General features: G+C 34.9%; 1 pseudogene; it reads left to right on the top strand.

Annotated features, from left to right (window-relative positions):
- Nucleotides 1-1,061: 1,061 nt before the first annotated feature.
- Nucleotides 1,062-4,368, top strand: LOC127661047 (peroxiredoxin-like 2A; annotated as a pseudogene).
- Nucleotides 4,369-5,841: the final 1,473 nt, after the last annotated feature.

Below are 5,841 nucleotides of genomic sequence, written 5' to 3'. Positions count from 1 at the left end.
TTCACCACACAGTGTCTTGACAAGTGGCCTTTCAACTTTAATTTACAACCAGCCTCATGTTTTTCATTATGTTGATATGGCTTGATATAGGGCACTGTCAGAATTCTAGAAATATACAAAACAATATTTATATTATTTATATATGTGCTATTTAAAAATATATATTGTTTTAATCCCATTAATACACAAAGCAATTTTTTTAGGCAAGCAAAACAGAGTTCATGCATAGTAAGAACAAATGCACAGTGTGTTCAGCTTTCCAAAGCTTACCTCGACAAGCATATTATAAAACTGCATGTTTTTCTCCTTGACCAAGATTAGGTGGGCTTTGTAGTTGTGAAAAGTTCAGGTTTCTTTAGAATTGTCAGAGAGGGAGAGGAATCACAGATCTAGTTCTCATTGCTTTTCAGGGTCCAGATTATTCATTTTAGGATGCTAAAAGTACCTCTAAATTACACTGCAATAATGACAACAGTGCTCTTCACTATAGAGTGGTTCAGGAGGTTTACCATCGTGCACTTGAATTAAGATTTCTCCATGTGGAATGTCCTTGTATTAAATATAATGTCTTGCACTTTGAATAAAAGCTATAGCGCTGAATTACAAATAGCTTTTAATGCAACTTCTTTCATTGCTACACATAAATGTGAACATGAACATGGTATTTAACATATATTTAATTACATAACAGATTGAAAATGAGTATCAATGGTGTACAACCAGTCTATTTGCATTGAAAACACATACAGTATGCATTCTGGGAATGCAAATTCTCTGATAATTAAATAATAATTAAATAGTCAGTTCACATGATCACACTTTAATTGAGGAATACCTGGAGTGTAAGGTGACAAGACCACTTCATGTACAAATTATGTCTTAAAAATTTTGATCTTCATATGCATTTTAGGGAAAATATAGATATTATGCTTATCTAACAAATAAAAGTGGACTGGTTGGTTCCCAATTGTGTCTTGATGTAATATGGTTTAGTGTTTTTTTATGTGTGGCAATGTACAAATCTGTTTACAGTGCGCTCTGTGTTCTATAAATCCCACAGTATTTACTTGAAAATGTGATTGGTCCATGTGGAAATAAAGAGATTAGGAGTCTGGTGAAAACAGAGGAGGAATTCTCAATAATATTAGACGCACAGGGCAACTGTGAAGTAAGTTCAAATGTTTTCAATGTATTTGGATAATTTAATTTTCTTTTCATTTAAATGAACTTTGATCAAATTAAGAAGGACCATACTGAGTTTACAGCTTAAACTTTAGTCTGTTGATTTCATCCTTTTAAATTATGTTTGTGAACAGGAAAATGTTGTGACTAAACTAAAAAATATGGGGGTTGCTTGTTCAGTTTACTTAATAAAAATAAAAATATAAGCAACACAATTCTAGAACTTGTCACAGATTGATTTCATTGCATTCTATCCATTTAAAATTGTAAAATGGACATTGACTTAATTTATTTGCATTTTATTTAAAGACACATTCATACTTTTTGTGGTGTTAATGTAGCATTGATGAAACTGGTCAGGGGATTTCCAGTTCCCTGCATACTTTACATGGGACTCGATATCGAGAATGTTAAAATGAAATGTCATTTTCTGTTTTTGTGCAAGGATGAATATAAAGGGAGATACTTCGTGTTTAATGTTTTGTTATGTTGAGATTTAGAATAGTTTCCGTTATGTTGGAGTTTTGGGGGTTACCACTATGGTGAAGAGTGTAGCTTAAGATGAGGATAAGACCAGGTAACTGTTGTAAATGACACGTAGAGTAACTTGGTTGGTAAATAAACTAGATTTTGTAGTGCTTTCAACTTTTTTGGTATGTTTACTGTACATTTACTTTCTATAGTTAAAATAGATAGAGGTAAAATAAATATGTAAAATAACAGAGATACATTTGAGTGTTTGTGTTGTGATTACATTGTCATAGTGAAGAAAACTAATTTCAAATATGTGGAACCACTGTACATGATCAAATCAAGTTTAGCCAAAGAGCTATTTTAATTTAGCTAGTGTATTTTCCATTTGTAAATATCTAGTCTTTGAGAAAATGCAAGTACATTTACATGTTATCATGTTTTACATATTTAAACCAACATTATGTGTATTAAAGACAGTAATTATCATTAAATTATTGCCAATATCTGTGAAAACAGTTATAATTATTCTAAATGATGTTGTTATAAGGAGTAATGCTTACTATTGTTCCTGTTTATACAAAAGTTAAGGAGAAGATACAGAATAGTTGTTTGGCACTGCTGTGCAATGAGTACATTGCACATAATAAAAAAAATTAAATGCGAAAATGTTTATATTTTATTATATCTATAATACATTTGAATGTATGTATTTGACAAGAGCTCATATTGTGTTGTTTTTCAAAGGAAGGCCTCAAACATGGAGACTTTGACCAATGGTCTGAGTGCAGTGGTCCTGTTCTTTGCTGGTCTGCTGCGCTCCTTCACAGACCTATTCCTTAACAAGCCTTTATGGGCAAGTCTGGACATCCTAGAAAACACAGACCTCCAAACAACAGGAGCTGGTGAGGCCACATTTTAAAGCAAAAACCCAAAAAAACAACTTGTATATATATATATACACATGCACGCACGCACGCACGCACGCACGCACACACACACACACACACACACACACACACACACACACACATATGTATTAGTGGTTACTTAATTGGCTTTAAATTGTTTAACTACATTCAGGTCTCCATAATTTATCTCTTAGTCATTTTCTGATGTCAATACAGCCTATGTAATTATTTGTATTGCTGATTAAACACCTGTGCAGTGCATGCCTTTATAATACTAATGATTTTTTCAGCCACTTTGTCAGATGAAAAGATTATTAAAGCTAAAACACTATGGGAGAGGTCTGGTGCGGTGATCATGGCTGTGCGAAGGCCTGGATGATTACTGTGCAGAGAGGTAAAGAGAATCCATTTTCAGGTCTGTTGTTCTACAATTGCCGTATGATGCAGCCTGCATGTGTGATTGTGTTGTACAGGAGGCCTCTGAGCTGTCCTCTCTGAAGCCCCAGCTGGATGAACTCAGGGTCCCTCTGTATGCTGTTGTTAAGGAAGACATAGGCACAGAGATACAGGACTTCAAGAAGTTCTTTGCTGGGAAAATCTTTGTGGATGTGCAGGTGCATACATATTGGCTCAGATTGCTGAAACAATATACTTTTTTATATAAGAGTTAAATAATTTTGTGATTAAGTCTTACAACTCTTAGTTGTGTGCATGTATAGTTTAAACATTTCAAGGTCTACTCATTCCATAGTTGTGTGTTTAGCTGGTTTCATAAACCACACATGACCTTATCACATAAACATGAAAAACAATGTTGTTTCCTTAATCCTGCCCTGTCACATGCAGAAATCTTTCTACGGTCCTTGTCTGCGAAAGATGGGACTGTTAGGACTTCTACGCATTGGGGTGTGGGTAAACTGTCTCAGGGCCTTGCGAAGAAATTTCACAGGCAATTTTAGAGGAGAAGTCTACATTCTAGGAGGAGTGTTTGTTCTTGGCCCTGATTGGCAGGTATTAGGTTCTATGATGACATCATACTATTTATTTCTACAAAAATGACATTTCTGACACCCTATCAAAAGGTTCATGCACTTTTTTAACAAAAAATGAAATGGTTGGTTCACCCAAAATTAAATTCTGACATTATTTAATCATCCTCATGTCGTTCCAAACCTGTGTGATTGTCTTCTGTGGAACATTAAGATTTTAAAGGGGGGAATTTAAGGTTTATTTATCAACAGTCACATGCTGAAGGAAATGTAAATTAGATTTGTGGTCTGTTTTCTTCATCAGGGCATTCTGTTGGAGCATCGTGAAAAAGAGTTTGGGCATAAAGTCAACCTGTTGGCTGTTCTCAAGACAGCCCGCCAGATTCAGGGCAAATAGTGGATTATGAAGCTTTACTATATCAATTTATTCATTTTGTAATGTGATGTATGATGAGTTATTTATTTGTCCCGAAAGTTTAAAGCATAAATTAACACAACACTTTTAAAAATTAATTTGAATTGTCTATATATTGCTTACCATTGACAAGTTTTGTTTGTCTATTGAAATCTGTAAATTCATCTTAATACTGAACAGTGCTTTTTTTTCACAGTATAGGCCACTTCTGCTGCTGTTTTCTAATGTCTGTGTGGCTGAAAGTGTGTTAATGAATGCTTGTGTTTAAACTCATTGAGAAAACTAGGCTTGATGCTTACACTTACAGATTCTTTGTAAATCATAAGAATATCTCAGATGAGGTAGGCCATGCGGACCTCTCAACAATAAACTACAAAATGTTGTTCAGCCATTATTGTAACTGGTGCTTTTTTATATGTGTATTAAAGTACAACAATAAAGCATAGACCTTATTCAGAGTATCGCCATATTTGACAGGAATGAAACAAGGCTGTGAGGGATAGACTTACAGTCTCTTCAATGACATGCACTGTATAAAGCTGTATTCAGGTCTTAGATAAATACATTTCCACAACTACTGTTTTCTGTAGTTTTTTGTTTACTAAATTTTTTTTTCATCAGCCGAATGATCAATACCAAAAAGGGTGTGTTCAAAAATGACCTCTAAACTGGAACAATTGTAGGTAATTTTCTGGAAAAGGATGTAGGTGTGAACATGTATTTGATCATATTATTGAAGAGACTGTAAGTATACCACAAGCCCTTTGGACATTTTATCATGTGCAAAATATGAATGATAGATATCTTAATATCAGCAATATAATTAATACCAGTAGAAATTGTCATTTTTTATATCCTTAATTAGAATTGCACTAGTGAAAATTGTTTAAGGGTTCATGACACAAGGAATACCATTTTCCTTGATCTTTTGACATGTAAGATGTCTGTAAAAACATACTGTAAGTTTCAGAACTCAAAACATTATCCTCATTGCAAAAAGAGCATTTGTTGACAACAAGCTGCCAAACAACTCGTTCTCTACTTCACATTGTGATGTCACACTGCAGTAGACATTTGCACCTGACCTCCTCCACAGCAACACATTAAAGGGTAACTAAACCCTAAACCAACTTTTTTTAGTTAATGATCTGTATAAATGGGGCTTTATTAGTACTGGTCATTGATTCAAGTAATTTTTTTGACATTTGTGTATAAAGTGTTTTAATTCTACAATATATGGTGTAAAAACGTCTGAGTGCCGCCCTCTTCAGGTGGAACGGTGGCTACTGCACTTGATTTTTCCTATTGGCTGTTTGCGGTACTTCGTGACGTAAGCGGTGACAGCTGACGTAAGCAGGTTCCAACTCACCACGCCCTTGGTACGAGCTACCATGCCCATGACAGTATAAAAACCATCTCGTTTTGTCAAAACCACTGTAGCGAGTCAGGAGTTGGAATTGCGAGTATTGAAAACGATCAGGATAGAGTATTTTAGCATCTATTTAGCATAGCATTTATATAGTTATTTAGATTATTTCGTGTAACCTAGGTAGTTTATTAGCATATTTGTTAGTGTAGTATTGTTAGAAGAATAGATAGTTAGTAGCATAGTATTGCGTCAGTTAGGATAGCTTCAAGTTAGCGTAGATTATTTGTATTTAGTACAGTGGTCAGGATGGTACGTAGGTGTAATGTTGCTGGTTGCAACAGCACTGCTGGACTGTATTGCTTTCCATATAGACTTGGAAATTAGGCGCCAGGGGTTGCACGTCCTTGTTCTGGAAGACCGCGAGTTCCCGCCTAGAGCTGGAGGAGTATGCAAACTGCATTTTACGCGGGATTGCTTCTTCAAAGCAATGGAGGTGGAAATGGG

The sequence above is a fragment of the Xyrauchen texanus genome, chromosome 20, assembly GCF_025860055.1.
Source record: "Xyrauchen texanus isolate HMW12.3.18 chromosome 20, RBS_HiC_50CHRs, whole genome shotgun sequence".
NCBI classification, from domain to species: Eukaryota; Metazoa; Chordata; class Actinopteri; order Cypriniformes; family Catostomidae; genus Xyrauchen; species Xyrauchen texanus.
This window is presented reverse-complemented; position numbering and strand designations above follow the sequence as displayed.